Source organism: Scyliorhinus torazame, chromosome 5 (assembly GCF_047496885.1).
Source record: "Scyliorhinus torazame isolate Kashiwa2021f chromosome 5, sScyTor2.1, whole genome shotgun sequence".
NCBI classification, from domain to species: domain Eukaryota; kingdom Metazoa; phylum Chordata; class Chondrichthyes; order Carcharhiniformes; family Scyliorhinidae; genus Scyliorhinus; species Scyliorhinus torazame.
This window is the reverse complement of record NC_092711.1, coordinates 288,766,821-288,792,486: the sequence shown is the minus strand read 5'-3', so window position 1 is coordinate 288,792,486 and position 25,666 is coordinate 288,766,821. Positions and strand designations below refer to the sequence as shown.

Here is a 25,666-nt window from a genome sequence, read left to right as displayed (position 1 = left end):
CTACTTCTTACCGGGCAAAGAATAACAGTAAGTTCACATAATGGGGATGATTACGATTGTAATAATAGAAAAACAAGCTGTAATATACCTCGCAATTTATTGCCTCCAATGACTGTCAAATATAAAATGTATAATCTTTTCTTTTAATATCAAGCTGATATGATTCTGTAGGTGTGAAAAGTTACTTGAGAGTATAAAATATGCTTTAATTGCTCCATTCCCAATCCTATATCAGAATAATCTGATTGCTACTTCCTTTAATTAGAGGTCAGGAGGAGACCCATAGCTATCAGAGTGTGACTTTGAGATCCAATAGATCCTTTTCTATTGGTGCTGATGGTTGGATTCCAGTTTCTCCAGAAAGGCATCTCTCATTCATTTTCCATGGAAATGCTTTCTCAATCATAAGCAATTCTTCTGTATATTTTACCTATTCCCTGTTGCTAAAGTAACAAAGGACCAGAATCACTTCTTAAGAGAACAAAACATTTGCTTCAACATATTGCTTATTACATTCAGCTAAAATCTGATATTCTGGTCCAGCAGGACCATAATATGTAGGAGCAGAGTTCGGTCATTTGGCACATTGAATCTGCTCCACCATTCAATGAGATCATGAATGATCTGATGTAACAATGCTCATCTCCACTTTCCCGCCGTATAACCATAACCATTGATTCCCTTACTGATTGGCTGAGGTACTCTTTAGGCTAGGTTGTTTCTTCAGGGTTTAGCTGGTTAGTTGTGTTTCAACCTTCCTTTTGTCCTTCTCCATTCAGGATAGCCATAATATTACCCTAAACCAATGGACATTTTTTTGCTGGCTGTATTACATGTTTATTTTGTTATTGCCAAATCTGAGCATGACCTGCAGTTCATAGATATTCAGGGCACTTAAATATAAATCATTTGTGGTATGGTTTAACTTAATTGAAGAGTGCCACAATTAATTGTCATTTTTCTAGTGATAAATCTATTTCATATATCATACAAAAGTCATAAAGTGAAGTGTATCCAACAATGCTTTGTACCATGTAACAAACATATGAACATACATACTAACAAGGAGCAGCAGTAGGCCATTCGGCCCCTCAAGCCTGCTCTGTCATTTAATACTGACGAATGTGATATAAAATAGTTACTTTAGAGATATTAGTTAATGTAATGTAGAAATAAGCCACTTTGATTCTGGCAAGTAGAGACAAAGGATTTTAGACCGCATGGAAAAAGCAGGAAGAGGTGTGTCTATGAGAGTGATGCTGCATTGATAGGGGCCGGAGAAAGGGATTGGAAGTGAGCCAATCAGAATAGATCAAACAAGTCAGGAGGGACATAGGATGACCTATGGGTGTCGAGTATGTGAAACTTGATGCCATTTGAATGTATGAGTACTGATCTCTTTGTCTGGGACCTTCACTTAGTTCCCGGGGCTGCAGAAAGCAACATGTTATCTGTATCACTGTGGACTAGGTAGCTTGCAAGCTGAATAAAATAACTTCTTTTTACTTGCAAATCCATCTCGACTTTTATTGAGGCCAGACTGACGGATAAAGAAATTTGGGAATCAACATTTGGTGCCCAAAACCGGGATTTCTCAGGGCGATCCTGGACCAACTGCGAAATCAGAATTAGACTGATTATGAACAGGAGGATGGGGAACGAGGGCCCCCAATGTAGAACTGGAAAATGACCGCGCATTGATTGTTCCCTTCTTCTTATCGTCTGATTAGTCTGGTCACTCGCGGTTGGCACAGAAAGACCGCCTCGACGAAATCACAGGTCAGTCTGGGGATTAGCATTTTAATTGATGGGATTTCATATTGTTAATTCGGCTGGGGTAGGCTGTATTGTTGATGTGACATTTAAAATATAAATGGTTCAACTTAATTTGTGAGTTAATTCGGCTGGGGTAGGCTGTATTGTTGATGTGACATTTAAAATATAAATGGTTCAACTTAATTTGTGAGTTAATTCGGCTGGGGTAGGCTGTATTGTTGATGTGACATTTAAAATATAAATGGTTCAACTTCATTTGTGAGTTAATTCGGTTGGGTTACGTTATGGGAGGTCGATGCGACATTTGAAATTGAAAATGGTTCACCTCTATGTGTGTGTGTGTTAAAAATATAGTTGATTAAGCTAAAATTGTCTCCTTGGACTGTATTGGTGAAAAACGCAGTTCCGAGGACTAGTTGAGATTGTGGGGAATGCTGCATATTGGTTGAAGCAGAAGTCTCTCAAAGGGTTAACAGCAGCAGGCAAAGTTAAAGACAGACAGTGCTTCTCACTCAGGCCTTGAGATAACAGCACCAGTCTGTAGTGTAATCGGATACCTTTCCTTTGAGTCAGTGAACACCAGCAAAGTTACGTTTTTAATTAATTAAAGGAAACCAGTGGGTTTCTCCACCTCTTTGATAAAAGTTATTATTTTCGAAAGCAATTGATTGAAATTGCCAGAATCTTAAGTTTTGCTTACTTGAAATAAGGTTTATCTAATTTTATCTGGAGATTAATAGAAACTTAAAGAAGATCATGGACACCATTTTAAAAAGTGTAAATCTGGAGATGATAGTTGATTTTGCTGATACTTATGTGTATGTAAAAGAAAAAAAACTTGTTAAAAGAAAAATTGTTAAGATAAAGAAATAATTAAGTTGTAAATGTTGTACAAGTTTGTGTTAAGCAAATTGTAAATTTAGTTCTGAGTTGAGATCAGAGCTAAGCTTGCAAGTTGCAGTAATTCAATTTGAATTTTCAAACATTATTACGTTTTTTTTTAAAAAGCGCAAGTAGAGGAAGGACACGGGTTACACAAGAGATGAGCTACGTAGTTCAATGGCTGGCCTTGAATTGACAGAAGAAGAAAAATTCAATAATTTGGAAAAGTCAGTAAAAGTTCCGTCTGCACCCATAGCATGGTCTGCGCTCATTCCAGAACCACCAGAGTACAATAATATATACCCAGTCATTGCTCCCCAGATTTCAAATATGCCAGAAACTCAAGCCCTTTTGGATGATAGTGTGGATGATAGTGTGGGTCCTGATTTACCAACTTCACAACCGGAAGAGCAAAAGGAACTCTGTCCCACAAGCCCAGTTAGCTCTAGGACAAGATCTCGGACAGCGAGAGAGGGGCTTGACGCTCACCAGAAACAATTAAGCATATCACCTAATTCTCCCCAAACTAAGGAGAAACCACAAGATTCGGGAACAAAGGAAGCTGAAACAACTTCTTTTGAAGAGAAAGAACTCCCCCTAGTGACAGGGAGAGACGTTGAAGTCTTGGAACAACCAGGGGAAATAGCTAGAGTGCCCCCTGGTGACATTCGGAGACAGTTACCGATTAGGAAGATGCGAAACCCCGACGCAGTGACTGTGGGAGCGAACCCCACAATAGACGTTTACTTCCCATGGACACCCAGTGAGATGATGGCTATTATGTCTACAATCCCAGATAGAAAAAATCTCCTGCTGCCTTCATGGATTCCTTGAGAACTACCATCTCAATTTATCAAGCTGATTTAAGGGACCTCTGGGCCCTAGTCCAGCAGATTTTAACCCCAGCAGAGTACCGCAATTATCTTAACCACCTGAATTATGCTAGTCATGCCGCACTTCAGCAGGCCTATGCGTTAGACGACGATAGAAGGACACAGATCTTGAATGCGTTGAATAGCACATTTCAAAGGCCCATAAATCTTTCTGTTATCTTAGACCTAAAACCTAAGAAAACTGAAGAGCCAGAGGAATTTCTGGAGCGTTTTAATGAAATCTACCGGGGGCAGTCAAGCGATTTGCTGTATCAAAATGGTCAGAATTCCCCTCAATATTGTGCTATGTTAATGCATTGCCTACCACCTTCTGTGGTTACTGCTGTGAAATGTAATAACATGAATTGGACAGAGAACGACCCTTCCCAGATGGCAAGGGCAGTCAGATTTTATTGGAAGGAGGGTGTAGGCCAAGAAGGAGGCTCAGTTACAAAGGTTAAGACTGAGTATGTAATGAAAAAGGATGATCTGCGACCCCAACAAGCGGCAGAAATGGTAGTTTACCAGCAGGAGCCCCAATATAGTGACTTTGGGTGGGTGGATCAGCGAAGAGGAGGATACCAAACCCACCCACAGGGACCCTCACCCCCTTTTTATGGTCCACCGAACGAATCAATAGCTCTACAACCGCAGCCCCCTCTGAGGGGCCATTGGTCTACTGGAAGAAGAGGACGGGGCAGCCATGTCTTCTGTGCAATCAGCACTTAAATTACCATTATCCGACCACACGCAGCAATTGTCAGGGTTCCAAGGACAGGTGTGTGAGTATCCTATTTCTGAACCTGTGACAGTCACTTACGAGAATAAGTCTGCAGAGCATCAGGTTGTAGTGACTACTGGATTGGACTGTAACTTGTTGGCCCGAGATTTACTGTGTATCTTCCAGCTACAGCTAGAATACGGAGATGAGGGGGTAACGGTTACATCATGGAGGATGAGACAACAGTGCTATATTTCTATCACCCCCCAGTGGTGGACGTTAGACGTTGAACAGTCACTGCATCACGTTACCCTGGCCTATGACAGAACTGGACGAAACAGGGAGTTGGAGGACAAATACCGGCCATTACTTGAGACCGAATGGCTAGTCAAGGTTACAGCCACAGTCACGGGAAAAGAAGGTACAGCCGATTTTGTTACAATATCACCACATTTATGGCCACAGTCAGCTTCGGTAAGCCCTCATATTACACGTCAGGTCCATGACCAGTACCATGCCAGGGATATGGGATGAATGGTAAGGAGGGCAGTGGATCATTCGGATCCAACAGACTACGCACTTCAAGTCATGCCGGACGGCACTACCATAAAATATTTTGAGGTCCCTGAAACGATTAACACTCGACTGCAGCATCACAGGGGACATGATGTGTTGGAATATGTCAATCCACAGGTCTGGGCGGAATACCCATCAAGTGGGAAAGACAAATGTTACACCTATTAAGGTGATGATTAAGGATCATGTAAAGCTACCGTCCATTCGACAATACCCCCTGAAATCTCAAGCTGCTCCATCAATAGATAAATTAATTCAAGAGCTGTTGAAACAGGGTATTTTGGTCCCTTGCCAATCAGAATGTAACACCCCCATACTTGCTGTGCCTAAACCAGCCAAACCAGACCAGTACCGATTAGTACAGGATTTACGTTCAATCAATGCCATCGCATAGCCGTTACATGCTCTCACCCTCCAACAGGATATTACGGTGTATAGCTCCCACTCGATCATCGCACTACTGAGGCAACTGCAGACTCAGCATCATACCGCAGCTCGTCAGAATAGGTATGAGATATACCTTTTGAACCATCCACGTCTGACATTTAAATACTGTACCACTATCAATCCAGCCTGTTTTCTTAGTGGTCCCCCTGTCCATGAAGATGCACCTGGCCACGACTGTTTAGCCTTGATTCAGGAAACTACCACAATAAGGGGCGATTTGAGTGACATTTCGTCAGAACAACCTGACATGATTATGTGTGGTCAAATATCCCACCGGGGTTTAGTTAATGACCTACTGCAGGCCCTCCTTATGCCCGCGCAGATTTCCGTTATTAAATGCGCTGCCCACACGAATGGTACAACCCCAGTTGACGTTGGTAATGAACGAGCAGATCGTGCAGCGCGAACAGCCGCCCAAATTCAGCAAGTGATGGTGCCTAAGATGTTAAGTCAGACTAAACGATCTACTATAAATATGTCTGCTTCTGACAAGTCAATGCCAACCATCCAAGACGTCATAAGGTTACAGGAGGACGCTCCTGATAGTGATAAACAAATGTGGAAACGGTTAGGTTGTACATATGATTCTGTTTCCTCTTTATGGACCACGCCTGCACATCAGACTTGTATGTCTGATGTACTGGCTTTATGGGTCATCGAATGTGTACACTTTGCAACTCATTGTGGGGCTCGAGGGAACTAGTGATTTGTTGCTGGACACTTGGTGGCACCCTAAAATGCAGGGGTTGGCCCAAAGTATCAGTAATCGGTGGTTGATTTGTCAGCAATATAACACCGGAAAAGGTATCCCTTGTGGGATGGGGCAAACCCCGTTGCCCAGTGGTCCCTTTGAGACGCTCCAAATGGATTACATTGAGTTGGAAATGTGTCAATGTTATAAATATGTTTTGGTCATTGTGGATGTGTTCAGCAGATGGGTTGAGGCGTATCCGTCTATCGATAATAAAGCTGCTACTGTGGTTAAAGTCTTGATGAGGGAAATCATTCCCCGGTACGGTATACCAGCTCAGTTAAGTTCTGATAATGGGCCTCATTTTATTGGACAAATTAACAAGGAGTTTTGCTCCCAGTTGGGCATACGCCAGCAGTTACACTGTGCTTATAGACCGCAGGCGGCCGGGTTGGTTGAGAGACACAATCAGACCCTCAAAACTAAATTGGCTACATTAAGAGCAGACACGGGACTGACATGGCTTAAGTTGCTCCCCGTTGCCCTCTTCCAGCTGCGGGTTACACCTGCGGGACCGGCCCGGCTCTCTCCCGCCGAGATTCTTTATGGCAGGCCTCTTAGAACTCCCTGGAGCCTGCAGGTTCCCAGACTGGTTCAGTTTCATCAGATGACTGAAGAGATGACCACCTATGTTCTAGCCCTCACGCAAGTGCTCAAGGAACTCCATGGCCAGGTCCGCGCGGCTCACCAGCCATTGCCCCCAGTACCTAGCTCACTTTCAGTCCAGCCCGGTAGTTATGTCATGGTCAAAAATTGGACTAGGAAGGGGTCGGAGCCGCGATGGGACGGGCCCTTCCAAGTTCTCCTTACCACCCCCACAGCAGTTAAAGTGGAGAGGCGAAGTGCTTGGGTCCACCTACATCACTGTAAATTGAGTCCATCTCCACTACTGTAAAAGGTCGGATACTAACCTGCCTCCCTTCTCCAGTGCTATTTTACAGGTGTGGAGCATGATGGAGTGGCTACGCATCGTCTGTCTAATATTTGGCCTCACTTCGCTTGGCGTGTTATTGGCGATGGACATGGAAAAGGGAAATATTATGTATCTGTGTAGCCCCAACCAATCTACAAGGTTACATCACCTCTGCAAAGGTGATGTTCTTCGCTGCCCCCATATACGAGGACATGGTATCGACTCATGGAAGGTCATCAAAGTTAAGGAGAATGCAGGAGTCAGGAAGCAGTTGCACCGGTCCCGGCGATGGGAAGGGAACATTATATGGACATTGCCTTGTTTTTGGAATACATGTAAATTCGATTTTGGATGTGTTAAGAGTGGTGCAATAAAGGTAATATCAGGCTGTCAGAAGAGCGTAGGAAGAGGCTATGAGAAAGTGAAAGGGACTAGAGAGAGGACGGGGCGTGTGAGAAGGGAAGTACAGCTAGAACGTAGGTTACCGGGAGATACACTTAAGTTAGTTTCCTCAAACTGAGGAAAACCCGGGTAGTAAATCTTGGGAGCCCTCGGGGCAATAACCAAGGAATTGTCTCAGCTACGGTTGTTTGCAATGCAGAACCGGCATGCTCTTGACTATCTTCTGGCCCGTGAGGGTGGGGTATGCACAATAGTACAGGGCAAGTGTATCATGGGAGTTCAGGACTTGACCGCTAACATCACTAAATTTATGGATCGCATACGGGATCACCTGGATGGGATGCAGGATCCTGGCTCTTGGGGTAACTGGGGATATGGAGGTTGGACGGACTGGTTGAGAAATATGGCCATGTATCTAGTGGTAGCTATCGGCTGCATCTTTGTGGGCCTGGCCATCCTTAAATGTGTGATGGGTAAAATTTAACCAAAAAAAAAAATTTAACTGTTAAAATCCATGAGGGTGAAGCAGATGAGGGGGGGCTAAGACAGGAATTGGAAATGCAGCGACGGATCTTTTTAGATGAGGAACCGTAGCTATGGATTGGATAGTTCGGTTATCATGGAATGATAAAAGGAGGGAATGACGAATGTGATATAAAATAGTTACTTTAGAGGTATTAGTTAATGTAATGTAGAAATAAGCCACTTTGATTCTGGCAAGTAGAGACAAAGGATTTTAGACCGCATTGGAAAAAGCAGGAAGAGGTGTGTCTATGAGTGTGATGCTGCATTGATAGGGGCCGGAGAAAGGGATTGGAAGTGAGCCAATCAGAATAGATCAAACAAGTCAGGAGGGACATAGGATGACCTATGGGTGTCGAGTATGTGAAACTTGATGCCATTTGAATGTATGAGTACTGATCTCTTTGTCTGGGACCTTCACTTAGTTCCCGGGGCTGCAGAAAGCAACATGTTATCTGTATCACTGTGGACTAGGTAGCTTGCAAGCTGAATAAAATAACTTCTTTTTACTTGCAAATCCATCTTGACTTTTATTGAGGCCAGACTGACGGATAAAGGAATTTTGGGAATCAACCATACGACCATCGCTGATCAGATAGCAGCCTCATCCCGTCTATCCCCGACAACCTATCACTCCCTTTATAATCAAGCATCAATGTAGCTCTACCTTAAAAATAATCAAAGACCCTGGGCAGGATTCTACATGGCAGCCAGCCAACGGGTTTCCCATTGTGGCCACCCCCACGTCGACGGGAAATCCCCGGGCGTGAGCGCACTGCCGGCGAAGCGTAGGATCCCGCCGACGGAGAATCCAGCCTTCTGTTTCCACCACTTTTCAGGATGGGAGCTCCAAAGGCTTACAACCCTCCAGAAGAACACATTTTGCCTCATCTCCATTTTAAATGGGTGACCTCTTCTTTTTAAACAGTGATCCCCTGGTTCTAGATTATTCTCCAAGAGGAAACATCCTCTCCACATCCAGCCAGGATTGTTCTGGATGTCATTGGCCATTGAATAAAAAAAAACACTGTCTTTGATTCAGTGTCATTTTTAAATTCCAGTTTTATTCATGTCATGTTCTCCTGTGTTGAAGGCTTTGGTGACGCAGAGTAAAAGAACCTTTGTCAGATGACTACCTCATGACTTATTTAGGAATGCATGACACTCGTGCCTAAGTATCCATTTCCGAGTGTTAACACCATTACTGAGCAATAAAAGATATTTTTATCAGAAGGATTCTGCTTTCACTTGCTCTGATCATGAAAAGCATGCCTCCTGGGAAGGGTGAGTAAACATTGTTTTCATTTAATTACAACCATATCCAATGTAATTGCTATTTCCTCTATTAATTCACTGATTAAATGTCATTTATTTAGGTTGTTGTGCTAAAATAACTACATTCAGTTAAATTTGAGGTTTGGATCTTCTTTCACCTAACTTGGGCAGCACGGTAGCATTGTTGATAGCACAATTGCTTCACAGCTCCAGGGTCCCAGGTTCGATTCCCGACTTGGGTCACTGTCTGTGCGGAGTCTGCACATTCTCCCTGTGTCTGCGTGGGTTTCCTCCGGGTGCTCCGGTTTCCTCCCACAGTCCAAAGATGCGCAGGTTAGGTGGATTCGCCATGCTAAATTGCCCTTAGTGTCCAAAATTGCCCTTAGTGTTGGGTGGGGTCACTGGGTTATAGGGATAGGGATGAGATGTGGACCTTGGGTAGGGTGCTCTTTCCAAGAGCCGGTGCAGACTCGATGGGCCGAATGGCCTCCTTTTGCACTGCAAATTCTATGAAATTGTGTGTCCTAATTTGAAATCTTAAATTACATTCTGACCCCCTTTCTGCAGCCGAACAGGGAACTAAATATTAAAATTTGCTGTGAAGCTTCAAATATTTCAGTTGAGTCCTTGGTGCTTGTATTCATCAAACATGTGTTCTTTTGTTCCTGGGAATTATTTGTATTTAAAAGAATGCAGAGAAAGGTGCTGCTACAGAGGGGAAGGCAGGCAGGGGGTTTGGGTCTCCCGAACCTGTTGTACTACTACTGGGCGGCGAATGTGGAGAAGGTGCGGAGCTGGGTCAGAGGGGTTGATCCCCAGTGGGTCAGAATGGAGGAGAGTTTGTGCAGGGGGTCGGGGCTGAAAGCACTAGCAACAGCGCCGCTCCCGATAGCTCCGATGAAATACTCAGGGAGTCCGGTAATAATAGCTTCATTGAGAATTTGGAGGCAGTTTCGCCAACACTTCGGGTTGGGGGCAGGGTCAACTGAAATGCCGATTCGGGGGAACCACAGATTTGAGCCAGGGAGGTGGGATGGAAGTTTTCGGAAATGGGAAGAGAGGGGAATTAAGATGCTAAAAGATTTGTTTCTTCGGGGTCGGTTTGCAGGATTGAGGGAGCTGAAAGCGAAGTATGGGCTGGAGCAGGGAGAAGTGTTTAGGTACATGCAAGTTCGGGATTTTGCCAGGAAGGAGATACAGAGCTTCCCAGAGGAACCGGCCTCCACATGTCGGAGGAGGTGCTGACGACAAGGGGACTGGAGAAGGGAGCAGTGTGAGCAGTGTACGGAGCTATTTTGGAAGAGGATAAGGCACCACTGGAAGGGATCAAAGCAAAGTGGGAGGAAGAGCTGGGAGAGATTATAGAGGAGGGGGTCTGGTGTGAGGTGCTCCGGAGAGTGAATGCCTCCACCTCATGTGCGAGGTTGGGGCTGATACAGCTGAAGGTGGTATATAGAGCGCACCTCACGAGGGCGAGGATGAGCCGATTCTTTGAAGGAGTAGAGGATGTGTGTGAGCGTTGCGGGGGGAGCCCCCGCTAATCACGTTCATATGCTTTGGTCCGATAATGGGCTAGGAGCGGCGCCGCGTCATTTACGCCCGCCAGGCCTTGGCGCCGCGTAAAGGCGGCGCCGCATACATGATGCGGCCGGCCCCACATAACTGGCGTCACCCGCGCATGCGTGGTTGCCGTCCTCTCCGAGTCTGCCCCGCAAGAAGATGTCAGACAGATCTTGCGTGGCTGCGGAAGAAAGGAGGTCCTCCTTCAGAGAGGACGGCCTGACGATCGGTGGGCACCGATCGCGGGCCACACCCGGTGCAGGATCCCCCCTCCCCCCTCTACAGGCTGCCCCCCCCCAGCGTTCCCACGCTGTTCCCGCCGGCAGCGACCAGGTGTGGACGGCGCTGGGGGGAACCCGCCATTTTGGGCTGGCCGCTCGGCCCATCCGGGCCTGAGAATAGCAGGGGTGCCGGAGAATCGCCATTTTGGGTGTCTTGGGTGATTCTCCGGCCTGCGCCGCGCAGAACTCGACGGGGCCATTCTCGCTGCTTGGGAGAATCGTGGGAGGGCGTCGGACCGGCGTCGTGGGAAAATCTGGCGACCCAGGCGATTCTCCCAACCGGCGTGGGAGCGGAGACTCGTGCCCCATATTCGGGGTGTCGGACCAGCCAGGGTTGGAAACGGGTGCGGAGGCAGATATCATAGCCTTTGCCTCGTTGATCACCCGAAGGCGGATCCTGCTGGGATGGAGATTAGCCTCTCCACCCAGTGCCCTGGCATGGCGGGGGGACCTGTTGGAATACTTGACCCTTGAGAAGGTTAAGTTCGAACTGAGGGGAAGCTCGGAGGGGTTCTACAAGTCATGGGCACTATTTATTATGCACTTTCAAGAACTGGATAACATCGAACATTAGTTGGGGGGGGAAAGGGGGAGGGTTGGGGGGAGGGGAGGCTGTGTGTATTAAGGGTGACTATGGGTAATCCCTGATTCCTTTTTGCCATTTGTTTATGTAAACATGCAGGCTGATGTTTGCGGGTTGGTGGGAGGATGGGAGCGTTGTAGCTGTTATGGGGATTGGCATATCTGTTGCTGGTTATTGTTTATTGTTGATGGGTGTAAATGCGGGAGAAAATGTGAAAAAGGAGGAGAATAAAAAAAAAAATTTTTTTAAATAAAAAGAATGCAGGAGTAAAACAAAAACCCCCCAGAAAGATGGCCACTAGATACAGAGTTCAAGTTACGATCAACTATTTGCAGAGGCAGAATGTTACCTTCTTGGCTCAGTGATGAGGAAGAAAATCTCCAGTGGCGAAACAACAGATTTTGTGCTAGGAATGTCATGCTGTTTGTGCTGATCAGTCAAGTGGAAAATTTAGTTGACAATGTAGGATTGCATTATCCAGTTGACACGTCAGAAGACTGACCCCAACAACCAGTTGTTAGCAAGGAGAGGAACAATCGGCTAGACTATTAAATGGGAGGTGTGATCTGCAGAAACATAGAGGGAATTATCTGTACATCATCCAGTGACTTTTGATCATGCATGATCATATTTTATTCTTTGAAGCCGTTGGTTAGAAGCAACTCCTGCTGCAGACTAGAACTTTCCCCGCTGCAATATTCCCCCGCTGCACACCAGGGGCTGGTTTAGCACACTGGGCTAAATCGCTGGCTTTGAAAGCAGACCAATGCAGGCCAGCTGCACGGTTCAATTCCCGTACCAGCCTCCCCGAACAGGCGCCGGGATGTGGCGACTAGGGGCTTTTCACAGTAACTTCATTTGAAGCCTACTTGTGACAATAAGCGATTTTCATTTCATTTTTTCATTCATGACGTTCTGCTCCAATGATTACAAGAATTGGGAAATCTGACTGTGGCCTGTTGGCGTAACTGGAGCACAGAATAATTCACAGCAAGGAGAACTGCACATGAATTGTCTACTCCTAGACAGCTTCAGATGTTTTAACTGTATAAAGCATGCCAATATAAAGAGTGATTTAAGATACACTGCCAGTTCCCAGTTCTTTTAGAACGTTAGTCAAGTAATTACTCAGTTGCAAATAGTTTATTTTTAATTGCCTTGGGGTCCATTCCCAAGCATAAGCGAAGATACAAGGTGCGCTTATCCTGTTCACGGCTACCCTTCCACCAAACCCTTAATTGTTTTTACCATGAATATGTCTCTTGCTCCAAATTCCAACCTGCACACAATTCCTAGAATCCCTATATTGCAGAAGGAGGACGTTCGGCCCATCAAATCTGCACCACTCTCTGAAAGACTACTCCACCCAAACCCACTTCCATGTCCCATACCAAAAACCCCTTAACATAACCTGCAGATCTTTGGACACTAAGGGGCAGTTTGGCATGGTTTTGGACTGTGGGAGGCAACTGTAGCACCTGGAGGAAACCCACACAGATATGGGGAAAATTTGCAAACTCCACACAGACAGTCATCCAAGGCTGGAATTGAACCCAGGTCCCTGGCGCTGTGTGGTAGCAGTTTGAATCACAATGTATCACGTAATATTAGAACTTGAAACTTTGAAGATGTGCAGTCAACCGTCGACACGCAGTACTTCAATTTGAATTGCAGGAAAACCGTGGCTCTGATTGATTTTTGTTCTTACACAAATTAAATATGCAAGATGCTGTGGCTTCCTTAAAACACCAACATCGAGGACTTCCAACAAGGTAGTTTATTCCTGAGCTCAACAGCTTTATACAACACTTGTGCTCTGCCCGGGCCCCCAGGGATAAATCCCGCACTCTCGCGAAATGACCTCTTTTGTAGCCGTATCATCGTGCTCTCACGTGGCCACTCAGTCTACTCAATGCAAGGGCTGAGGCCCATTACCGGCTCTTTTATGGGACTCTGTGCCACATAGGTGATCAGCACTTGATAAGATCATAAGACCATAAGATATCGGAACAGGATTAGGCTGTTCGGCCTCTCATGCCTGCTCCGCCATTCAATAGGATCGTGACTGATCTGACATTCCTTCCGTCCACTTTCCTGCCCTTTCCCCGTATCCCTTGATTCACTGACATATCAAGGATTTTTCTATCTCAGCATTAAATATACACAAGTACTCTGTCTCCACATCTGTCAGTGGCAAGGAGTTCCAAAGAGTCACAACCCTGAGAGTGGAAATTCCTCCTCGTCTCTTTACTCTAAGAATATGCCCTCTGGTCCTAGACTCTCCCATGAGGGGTAACATTCTCTTGGTATTTACCCTGCCGAACCCCTTAAGAATCCTATTTGTTTCAATGAGATTACCTCTCATTCTTCTCATTCTTCATGGGTGGCATGGTAGCACAGTGGTTAGCACCGTTGCTTCACAGCACCAGGGTCCCAGGTTTGATTCCCGGCTTGGGTCACTGTTTGTGCGGAGTCAGCATGTTCTCCGTGTCTGCATGGGTTTCCTCTGAGTGCTTCAATTTCCTCCCACAGTCCAAAAATGTACAGGTTATGTGGATTGGCCATGCTAAAATTACCCCTTAGTGTCCAAGAATATGCAGGTTATGGGGATCGAATGGGCCAAGATAGGGTGCTCTTTCAGAGAGTCAGTGCAGTAATGATGGGCCAATTGGCTTCCTTCTGCACTGTAACTATTCCATGAATGAACCTATTTAACCTTTGCTCATAAGCCAATCCCTCCAGACCAGGGATCATCCTAGTGAACCTTCTCTGCGCCTCCTCCAATGAAATAATATCTTTCCTTAAATAAGGGACCAAAACTGCTCACAGTACTCCAGATGTGGTCTCACCAGTACTTTGTACAGCTGCAGAAAGACTTGCTACTCTTATACTCCAATCCTCTTGAAATAAGGGCGAACATTCCATTAGCCTTCCTGATTATCTGCTGCACCTGTGTGTTAGCTTTCTGTGCTTCATGCACAAGTATCCTCAAGTCCCTTTGTGTTGCAACTTCCTGCGGTTTTTCTGCGGTTTGTCTCCATTTAAATAACGCTAATAATAATTATTGGGCATGGTTTACCGGTTGCATTGTGCCTTAACGAGGGTATGACACGGCCAGCAGATACGGGGAGAGGCCTCCCCAGGCTTCCCGACTGCCGTGATGCCTCACGAGACATTGCAAGACGTGACAATCTGGATCCTGCCCACAATGGGCGGGATCCAGTCTCCTAGAGTGAGTCGGCTGAAAAGCTGGATTGGACAGCCACCCAGCAGCTACCGGCCTCGCCAAGGAGATCCCAGCCAAGCGCCATTCAGTACTGGTTCCCCACAAACAGGGACCAGGCGGAATAGTGCGGTTAACACGGTGGCACAGTGGTTAGTACTGCAGTCTCACAGCTCCAGGGACCCGGGTTCAATTCCGGCCTTGGGTGACTGTCTGTATGGAGTTTGCATTTTCTCCCCGTGTCTGCATGGGTTTCATCTGGGTGTTCCGGTTTCCTCCCACAGTCCAATGATGTGCGGGGAAGTTGGATTAGTCATGATCAATGTGCAGGGATACAGGGATAGGGCGGGGTAGTGGGCCTCGGTGGAATGCTCTTTCTGAGGGTCGGTGCAGACTCAATGGGCTGAATGGCCTCCTTCTGCAATATAGGGATTCTATGGTCTGGCCTACATCTGACTCCAAATCCACATTATGTCCTCTGCGATGGTCTAGCAAACCGCTCAGTTCAAGGGCAATTAAGGACAGTCATGAAAGAATTTTAAAAAAAGAAACCTAGCAGGAGATGCTAGCAACACAGATGGGACTTACCACAGCACTCTCATTTGTATATCGCGAGGTAGATGGTGATAGATCACTGAGGACAAAGAAGGATTTACTAAATCGTGCAACATCTTTGAAGGGCACTGACTATGTTTTATTTATGATGCTGCCATAGTGTTATCAGCTCCAGGCTTTGTGGCAGTGGGATAGCACTAATGAAGTAGAACTGGCTTCATGGAGAATCCCTTCAGGGTGCCCATGCACACCTTCAGAATTGCAAATTATGGAAGTTGAATAAGTGTCCACTTGCGGGATATACTGGCCAGGATTCACCGACCTGCTGCCGGGTCGGAGAATCGCGGGGGGGGGGGGGGGGTGCGCGGGAATCGCGCCGCCCTGACGCTGGCTCGCCGATTCTCCAGTGCTGATTTACGGGCGCCCGCAGGATCGCCGCCGCACCGGTTGGTGGTCGTTCAAAGCCCCCTCCCCCCGGCGATTCTCTGGGCCTCGACGGGCCGAGTGCCCACTGAGTTCAGCCGAGTCCCATCGCCGTGGGTTACTCACGTCCCACACGGCGGGACCTGGAATGTGTGTCTACAGGGGCCATCCTGGAGGGGGGGGGGCGAGGGATCTGACCCTGAAGGGGGCCTCCACGGTGGCCTGGCCCGCGATCAGTGGCCTACCGGTCGGCGGCAGGCTGGTTCCATGGGCACCTATGTTCCTCCGCGCAGGGCCCCTGTAGGGCTCCGCCATATTGCCCGGGGGCCAGCGCGGAAACGGGAACACACGCGCATGCGTGGAATCACGCCAGCCATTCCGCGCTGGCTGGAGCTGCGGGGACTACTCCAGTGCCGACCTAGCCCCCTTGAAAGGGGAGCATTCCTGATTATCGGGGACCGTTGACGCCGGAGTGGTTGGCGCCGCTTTTCACGCCGGCGTCAGAACTTTGCCGTGGGATTGGAGAATCCAGGCCACAAACTCCCATTTTCTTTTGCATTTAGGCAGTTAAGTGCAGGCCTGCATTTCCTGCCTGGATAGAACCTTCTCATTCACCTGGGACGGCCTGTGGTCAAAGGAAAATCACACATTACCTTTTCCGCATTTGCATTTTCTTTTATTTTGACATTGATGCCTGAAAGAAAGAAATTTAATTTATTATCTCCTCAGCACTTAAAACCATAAACAGAAAATGACTGAATTACCAGTTCAATTGTTTTTCATGGTGGTTTGAGAGAGAAGTGTTGAGGTCAAAATGTTGAACTGAAAATAAAAAAACTCAACATCTATAATTGAGCTCATAATTTTAAAAAGTCTTCACTGGACCAGCCACATAACAACATGGCTGCAAGAACAGTGCAGAATCAGAGAACACCTGGAACAGCGCCTAATCTGACCCCTCAAAGGCTCTCCGTTATTTATAATTCTCAAGTCAGGAGTGTGCTACCACTTGCCTAGATGTGTACAGCTCCATGAGTATTTAAGTTTGGCACCATCTGTGGCAAATAAGTCTGTTTGATTCGAGCCCCCCACCATTGAACATAATATCCATCCTCGCTACTCCCAATATGCAGTAGCTGCAATATGCATTGTTTACAGAATGCACTCTGGTAACTGGCTAAACCTATATTGAGCAAAATTTGAAGAAACATTATGCTAATCCCGACTCAAGGAAAAAAGGATGAACAATAAATGCAACCTTACCAGCATTCCTCATTTCCGGAGAAGAAAAAATAATAATTTTTAAGTCTGATATGTCCTCCTCTGCATATGGAACATTGATTTAACATCGCCTCCAGAAGAAGCACTTACAACAATACAGGCCACACTTAGTCAAAACCCAAATTACATGTTCACATCTACAGAGGAGCTTGAACCCATAACCTCCGATTTAGATGCAAGATTGCAAGCAACTGAGCTAAACTGAAACTTAAACCACAAAACCAATTGCTGAAACATATTATTTGATGATTAGAATACTCACTGGTAATAGGTCTTCCTGGTCTTCGAACACATTAAAGTTTCTGTTATCCTTCAATCATTTTCATTCCATCCCCATCCATTCAGCTTTTAAATGGCTGCCCCTTAATAGCAAATTGAAATAGAGGTCAAGGACATTGCACTTTGTATATGAAATTCTTCTTTTATCGAGTGCCACAGATGTTTTGTGGGATGTAAGGTGCATATTGTTTTTTTATACCATCTGTATAAGACAATCAATTCAAATAAAACTTGGAGCAGAAAATAAAGAATAGCTGTCTCTTTTCATTGCTGAATTTATTGAAAAAGCAAAGAGATAAATTCAGCCTGAAGATCTATAGTATATTTTATTATTCCACCTTATTAACTCTCTGCTTTCATGAGTAATATATTTCCTGCAGCAATCACAAAATATAGGAGCCAAGTGATATTTATGCCTTATCTAGGCAATCAACATGGTAATTCCAAGATAGCGTGAACTTGTTCATTGAACATTTATCCACAAGTAGAATTAGCAGACATGTGTACACAGAGCAGCGTCAGATAATAAGTGATGCATGATCAATGACCACTAAAGCGAGGTTGTAGTCCAACTGAAGGCTTTAATAAGCTAGATGTTTCCCACAGCAGCGCAGGTACAGAATGAAGGCTGCTGGGGCGGCACGGGCTCTTATACCCCGCCTTACAGGGCGGAGCTACCATAGAGCTTGACCAATAGAAAGCATACAGTTTCCACCAATGGTGCTCCAGTCTATCATGTACGGTAATACCTCTACTACCACATTCACCCCCTGTTAAAAAAGAGTCTGGCAGGGGTGGTGGCCTGATACTACAAACATGGCAACGTGGTAGAATTAGTTATGGAGGTACCATAATACCTCCGTACAGCGTTTTGTAACTATTTGCAATTCTGATAGCTATTTACAAATGATGATTTAAATTTACAGTTTACAGTTTACAATTGAAAATGAAGCAACCAGTCGTTCGGGGGCCCTGGTCGTCCTCTGTGATCGTCGGAGCTTCGGTGGTGACTCCGGTGGAGGCTCGGGCACCTGTGACTCCGGGAGCGTGGCTTCGATCTCCATGGCAGCTTCGGCACCCCTAGACGGCGCTGGTGGGGAAAACGGTTGGACTGGGAAGGGAGAGCCTGTGGGGTGCGTCGGTGGGTGGAGGGGCCTAGACGGGGCCGGCGGAAGGGCCGATCCTCCTGTAAGGTGCCCTGGTTGAGGGGGGGGGGGTGGGACTGGTGGCTGGGGTGTGCGTGGGGCTCCGGCGGGTGCCAGGTCTCAAAGGGAGACCGTATCTTGTCGGCCGTCGGGGTACGCCACGTAGGCGTACTGGGGTTTAGCATAGAGCAGATGGACCCTCTCGACCAGCGGGTCCGACTTGTGCGCCCACACGTGTTTTCGGAGCAGGATGGGTCCGGGTGCTGCCAGCCAGGTCGGGAGCTAGGTCCCAGAGGAGGACTTCCTTGGGAAGACAAGGAAACGTGCGTGAGGTGTCTGGTTGGTGGTGATACAAAGCAGCGACCGGATGGAGTGGAGGGCAACGGGGGGACTTCCTGCCAGCGGGAGACTGGGAGGTTCCTGGACCGTAGGGCCAGTAGGACGGTCTTCCAGACCGTTCCGTTCTCCCTCTCTACCTGTGCGTTACCCCGGGGGTTGTAACTGGTCGTCCTGCTCGAGGCGATGCCCCTGCTGTGCAGGAATTGACGCAGTTCGTCGCTCATAAAGGAGGACCCCCCTATCACTATGTATGTAAGCGGGGAACCCGAACAGTGCAAAGATGCTATGGAGGGCCTTGATGACGGTGGTTGCGGTCATGTCGGGGCAGGGGATGCCGAATGGGAACCGGGAGTACTCGTCAATCACGTTCAGGAAGAATGTGTTGCGGTCGGTGGAGGGGAGCGGGCCTTTGAAGTCCATGCTGAGGCGTTCAAAGGGACGGGACGCCTTTATCAGGTGCGCCCGCTCTGGCCGGTAGAAGTGCGGTTTGCACTCCGCGCAGATTTGGCAGTCCCTGGTGGCTGTCCTGACCTCCTCGATGGAGTAGGGCAGGTTGCAAGTCTTGACAAAATGGAAAAAGCGAGTGACCCCCTGGTGGCAGAGGTCCTCGTGGAGGGCTCGGAGGCGGTCCACTTTTGCGGTGGCACATGTGCCGCAGGACAGGGCGTCAGGAGGCTCATTTAGCTTCCCGGGATGGTACAAGATCTCGTAGTTGTAGGTGGAAAGTTCGATCCTCCACCGCAAGATCTTGTCGTTTTTTATCTTGCCCGCTCTGCATTATCAAACATTAAAGCAACCGACTGTTGGTCAGTGAGGAGAGTGAATCTCCTGCTGGCCAGGTAATGCCTCCAATGTCGCACAGCTTCTACTATGGCCTGGGCCTCCTTTTCGACTGAGGAGTGGCGGATTTCGGAAGCATGAAGGGTACATGAGAAGAAGGCCACTGGTCTGCCCGCTTGGTTGAGGGTGGCCGCCAGAGCTATGTCAGACGCATCGCTCTCGACCTGGAAGGGGAGGGACTCGTCGATGGCGTGCATCGTGGCCTTTGCAATTTCTGCTTTGATGCGGCTGAAGGCCTGGTGGGCCTCTAGCAACAGGGGAAAAGCTGTGGATTGGATCAGGGGACGTGCTTTGTCCACATAGTTGTGGACCCACTCGGCGTAGTAACTGAAAAACCCGAGGCAGCGCTTCAGGGCCTTGGAGCAGTGAGGGAAGGGGAACTCCATAAGGGGGCGCATGCATTCAGGGTCGGGGCCTAGAACTCCATTTCGCACTACGTAGCCAAGGATGGCTAGGCGGTCGGTGCTAAACACGCATTTTTCCTTGTTGTATGTAAGGGTAAGGATTTTTGCGGTCTGGAGGAATTTTTGGAGTTTGGTGTTGTGGTCCTGCTGGTCGTGGCCGCAGATGGTGACATTATCGAGATACAGGAATGTTGCCCGTAAACCGTACCGGTCAACCATTCGGTCCTTCTCGCGCTGGAAGACTGAGACCCCGTTGGTAACACTGAAGGGAACTCTTAAGAAGTGATAGAGCCGCCCATCTGCCTCGAAGGCAGTGTATTTGCGGTCACTAGTGCGGGGGGGTAGCTGGTGGTAGGCGGACTTGAGGTCCACCGTGGAGAAGACCTTATAATGCGCGATCCTGTTTACCAGGGCGGATATGCGGGGGAGAGGGTACGCGTCCAGCTGCGTAAACCTGTTGATGGTCTGACTGCAGTCGATGGCCATCCTATGCTTCTCCCTGGTCTTTACCACCACTACTTGAGCTCTCCAGGGGCTGTTACTCGCTTCAATGACCCCTTCTCTCAGTAGCCTTTGGACCTCTGGCCTAATAAAGATCCGGTCCTGGGCACTGTAGCGTCTGCTCCTGGTGGTGACGGGTTTGCAATCCGGGGTGAGGTTCGCAAACAGGGAAGGCGGGTCGACCTTAAGGGTCGCGAGGCCGCAGACAGTGAGGGGGGCATAGGGCCGCCGAATTTGAAGGTTAGACTTTGGAGGTTACACTGGTAGTCTAAACCCAGGGGTGTAGCCGCGCAGAGGTGGGGAAGGACGTAGAGATGGAAATCTTTGAACTCCCTTCCCTGGACTGTGAGGTTTGCTACACAAAACCCCTTTATCTCCACTGAGTGTGAACTGGAGGCCAGGGAGATTTTTTGATTAACGGGGTGGATGAGGAGAGAGCAGCGCCTTACCATGTCGGGGTGTATGAAGCTCTCTGTGCTCCCAGAGTCGATTAGGCAGGACATCTCGTGCCCGTTGATGAATACAGTCGTTGTAGTAGTTGAGAGTGTTCGAAGCCGGGACTGATCCAGAGTCACCAAGGCTAATCGCAGCAGTTGAAAGTTCTCTTTGGGCAGTGCATGGTCAGCCGAGCTGGGGCCCTGGGGGTTCATCCAAGATGGCGGCTCCCATTGGTTGCATATGGCTGGGGGTGCACAAAATTGCGGCGCCCATCCCTCTAACGTAGCGTCCGCGGGACAAGATGGCGGCGCCCGGGGTCCGCACGTGGCCCTGGAGTAGGAAGATGGCAGCGACCGCTGGCCGCATGGGGAGCGTGGAGAGGTTTGTGGTGGCGGCCCTCATTCACCGCCGGAGACCGCGGCAACCGCACGGGCCTGACATACCCCCATGGAATGGCCGTTTTTGCCGCATCACCTGCAGGTGGATGCGCGGACCAGGCAGCGCTGGCGGGGGTGCTTGGCCTGCCCGCAAAAGTAGCAGCGGGGCCCCCCGGGGTTGCCAGGCCACCTTGCAGCACAGGCTTGTGGGGGGATGGGGGATGTCTCGGGGTTTCCATGCCTCCCAGGGGGCTGCCGCGCTATCGAGAACGTAAGCGCGGGCGTTCCTGGAGGCCACGTCCAGGGAGCCTGCAAGGGCCCGTGCCTCTTTGAGACCCAGAGTGTCTTTTTCTAGCAGTCAGTGGCGGATTTGTGAGGCTAGCATACCTGCCACAAAAGCATCCCGGACCAAGAGTTCAGTGTGTTCGCTCGCCGAAACTTGCGGGCAGCTGCAGTTTCTCCCCAACACCAGAAGTGCACGGTAGAATTCTTCCGGCGATTCCCCAGGGGTTTGTCGCCTTGTTGCAACCTGGTTTACCGGGCGAATATAATGTCCTTTTAGCAGCTCTATTTCTGCATCGAAGTCTTCCGCTTCCTCGATGAGAGTGTAAATCTCCGGGCTCACCCTTGAGTGCAGGACTTGCATTTTCTGCTCTCCCGTGGGTGTGTTTTCGGCCATCCCGAGATACCCTTTAAAGCACGCCAGCCAGTACTTGAAGATTGCCGCTGAGTTCGCTGCGTGGAGGCTGAGTTGCAGACACTCCGGCTTGATTCGGAGCTCCATCCTTTTTTTTTAAGCTAGCTTATTAAATTGATGCACGATCAATGACCACTAAAGCGAGGTTGTTGTCCAACTGAAGGTTTTAATAAGCCAGATGTTTCCCCCAGCAGCTCAGGTACAGAATGAAGGCTGCTGGGGCGGCACGGGCTCTTATACCCCGCCTAGCAAGGCGGAGCTACCATACATCTTAACCAATAGAAAGCATACAGTTTCCACTAATGGTGCTCCAGCCTATCAGGTACCGTAATACCTCTACCACCACAATAAGCCTCAGCATTCTCCCAATATCTAGGTTTGTAAATGTAACATTTATTCTCACACTAAGCCGCACACTCAGGTCAGAATTGTGTCGGTGCCACGGTGGGTGGGGGGGGGGGTGTTCTGACGATGGACCCAAAAGCCAGGAGGAACACTGCCTCAGTCGTTAGTGGGACCCTTGGCCACATGTTCTAGCCATCCAGCAACTAGTTCATTGCTATTGTCCCTTTTGTGAGGGGTCTATTTTTCTTTATAGAATACATATAGATGTCCTTGTGGTTATATCTAAAATTTGAACAAAAACAGGACAAAGACCTTTTAAAATGGCTGAAGCTATGTCTGTCTGTGACTCTCAAACAAAAGGAGTTACCATGGCAGTATCGAAGTATGGCAGTACATAAGCATCGAAGAAGCTTGCACCTCGTCATCTCTAAAGAGACACCAATGGCCCCACGTGGGTTGCACAAACCAAATTCAAAGATAACTAAACAAAGTCCAGCTACATTTCACAACCCAGGTTGACCAATTGGAGTCTACTATTCTGCCAGGACAAAGGGCCCCGCAACATGCCTTTTAATTCTTAATGGTTGGGACGTTTGAGCATCTTGGGAACCCAGGCGAGGGTTACATATTCCTTGTCAAAGACAATGTGGAGAGGTGGGAGTCATGTGGTGTGGGCCGTTAACTGGTGGAATCAGTAATATTGCCTTGCTGTACTGCAAACTCAGTCTGTAAGTTTACCATCTAATTAACAGTATCACAGAAAAGAGGTTCGCAAGGGATTCTGCCGCAAATCCTGCTATTGGGCCACCATTTTGAGTGGGCGATCTGATAGCAAGATCCAACAGCTTGGCCTCATCCCCACAACACAACTCCGTCTCCTCCATGATGGGATTTTCTGGGTTAGCCCCTACAGTACAACAGCCCCTGCACTGACAACCCCAGCACAAACGTCATTACAGACACCTCCATCAGAGACCTCCCTCACGAGAGAGGCCCCCACCAGAAACCCGCATAAGAAAGACATTTGCCTAGAAGACCCCAGTACGGAGAACCCTGCCTGGAAGCTAGTGAACAGTCCGGACAGAGATAGTGAAAAAAAAACAATGCTTTAAACCTCACATGTGCAATATATCTACTGGCTCAGGCAGCACCTGTAAATTACTTGAAAAGGGAAAACCAGAGGACTCCCGGTGGCGCCCTTGAGGAAGCAGGTCGCAGGTCGGATTGCTCCCGCCCGCGATGGGCAAACGGACCTTTTAAACTGACTTTTGCGGGACCTGGCGACCTGGTTAGGTTGAGGGGACAATAGGGAAGAGGCTTCCCCCCCCCCCAGGGTATGAACAGCTGGACCAGAAGTGGTCGGGTAGAGCGGCAGGGCTCGAAGCGGGAGCAGCGGGGACCCCAGGCCAGGCAGCGAAACATGGCGGACGGCAGGGACCAGGGTACAGAGGCTCACTGGCCAAAGGAGCAACAGATGGAGTTTTTTAAGAACTGCTTCGCTGAATTGAAGAGTTGGACCCGGATGAGAGTGGTAATGGACCGAATGGTCGAGGTGCAGGCGGTCCAGGAGAAGGCGCTCAGGGAGGTTGAGGTGAAGCTCTCCAGCCAGGCGGACACGGTGGCGAAGCTGGAGCACCTTGAAGAGCTGGGGAACAAAGCCAGGAGGCAGAATTTGAGGATTGTCGGCCTCCCCGAGGGCTGCGAGGGGTCGGATGTGGGTGCATACGTGAAAGGTACGCTCGAGGCACTGATGGGGCCGGAGGCCTTCCCCCGACCCCTGGAGTTGGATGGGGCGCATAGAGCCCCCGCAAGGAAGCCCAGGACGGGCAACCAACCGAGGGCCTTGGTGGTCCGCTTTCACCGGCTGGCTGACAGGGATTGTGTGCTGCGATGGGCCAAGGCGGAGAGGAGCAGCAGATGGGAGAACTGCAAGGTGCGCATCTACCAGGACTTGGGAACGGAGTTGGCCAAGAGGCGTGCAGGATTCATCAAGGTAAAGGCAGCCCTCTACAAAAAGGAGGTGAGGTTTGGAATGCTGTATCCTGCGAAGCTTTGGGTTACGTTTGAGAAACTCCACTACTACTTTGAGACACCAGAACAGGTTTGGACTTTTATTAAGGAAAAGAAGCTGGACTTGAACTAACGGGCACTTAGTTTTCTCAGTGCTATACAGTGGCGGTGGTCTGTTAACCTAATTTGCTCTGACAAGGTGTGGACTTTTATTAAAAGAAGAAGCTGGACTTGAACTAAAGGACTCTGGGCTCTCAGAGCTTTTGTGTGACGACGGTTTGTTAAATTATCCTGTACTGTAATGTTCTATCCAAGATTGTTTTCAGCCGGGACAGAGAGCAGCAGCTGGAGGGCGCATTGTGTAGGGTGAATCGAGGGGGGAGGGGGTAGAGAGAGGGGCCCTGCAAAGGGGGCCCTGCGTTTGGCACATTTTGGCGGGAGATCGGGATGGGTATGGGGCTGGTTAAGGGATTTGAAAAGGCATGGTGAGATACAATCAGGTTAATGGGTCCTTGGTGTGTGGGGGAGGGCCCGAGCGCTCGGGTGGGAGACAGACAGGCGCCAAGGGCAGGGGTCAGTGTAGCTAGCATAGGTCAGGGGGCCCCAGGGAGAGTAGGAGGAGGGGCGGGCTAGGGCCAAGCACAGGGCTGACCTGGCAGGTCAGGCCTTGGGGGGGGGATAGGGGAGGTTGCGGGGGGGGGGGGGGGAGGCAGCCGGGAAGGAGAGCAGAGAAGATTTAAGTGGGCAAGGGAGGGGTGCCTAGGGATCCCCCGGGGGAGATGGTCGCTTGCAGACTCTCAGGGAACAGCGCAGGAAACCGACAGCAGCAGCACCCAAGGGAGGGGGTGGGGGGAGGGTTAGAGCCACGTTAGTTTAGTTGAACACGTGGGGCAGGGCAAACAGAGCTGACGGGGGAAGTGCTTTATTAACATGTTTATTCTTTCCCACTGTTTGTTTTCACTATGTTAAGGCTCTTTGCACATGGCCTGTTTTCTCTCTGGAAATGTTACAAATTTGTTTTAAATAAAAAATTTCAAAAAAGAAAAAAAAAGAAAGGGAAAACCACATTAGCTGGGTTTAAACCCCCTCTGATCATTGACCTACAAGGCTTTCATTCATATCAATGTGAAATTGATTATTCTAGGCTGTGATTGGCAGCTTGCACACAGCCAGATGTCTGGATTTAATCTTGTTTCCCTTCACGCTTGAGTGGATTTCAAGTAGCCTGATGTGAAACTAACCACAATG

At 48.6% G+C, this 25,666-nt stretch overlaps 1 long non-coding RNA gene across 1 annotated transcript in view; it reads right to left on the bottom strand.

The window, feature by feature from the left end:
• Nucleotides 1-17,397, bottom strand: part of LOC140422796 (uncharacterized) — a 103,803-nt gene extending 86,406 nt beyond the window's left edge. Inside the window, exons 1-2 of the long non-coding RNA XR_011947612.1 lie at nt 17,306-17,397; nt 16,416-16,456 (exon numbers count right to left, since the gene is read on the bottom strand). This is a non-coding gene — a long non-coding RNA (uncharacterized lncRNA). The remainder of the gene's footprint in view (nt 1-16,415; nt 16,457-17,305) is intronic.
• Between the last annotated feature and the right edge of the window lie 8,269 nt (nt 17,398-25,666).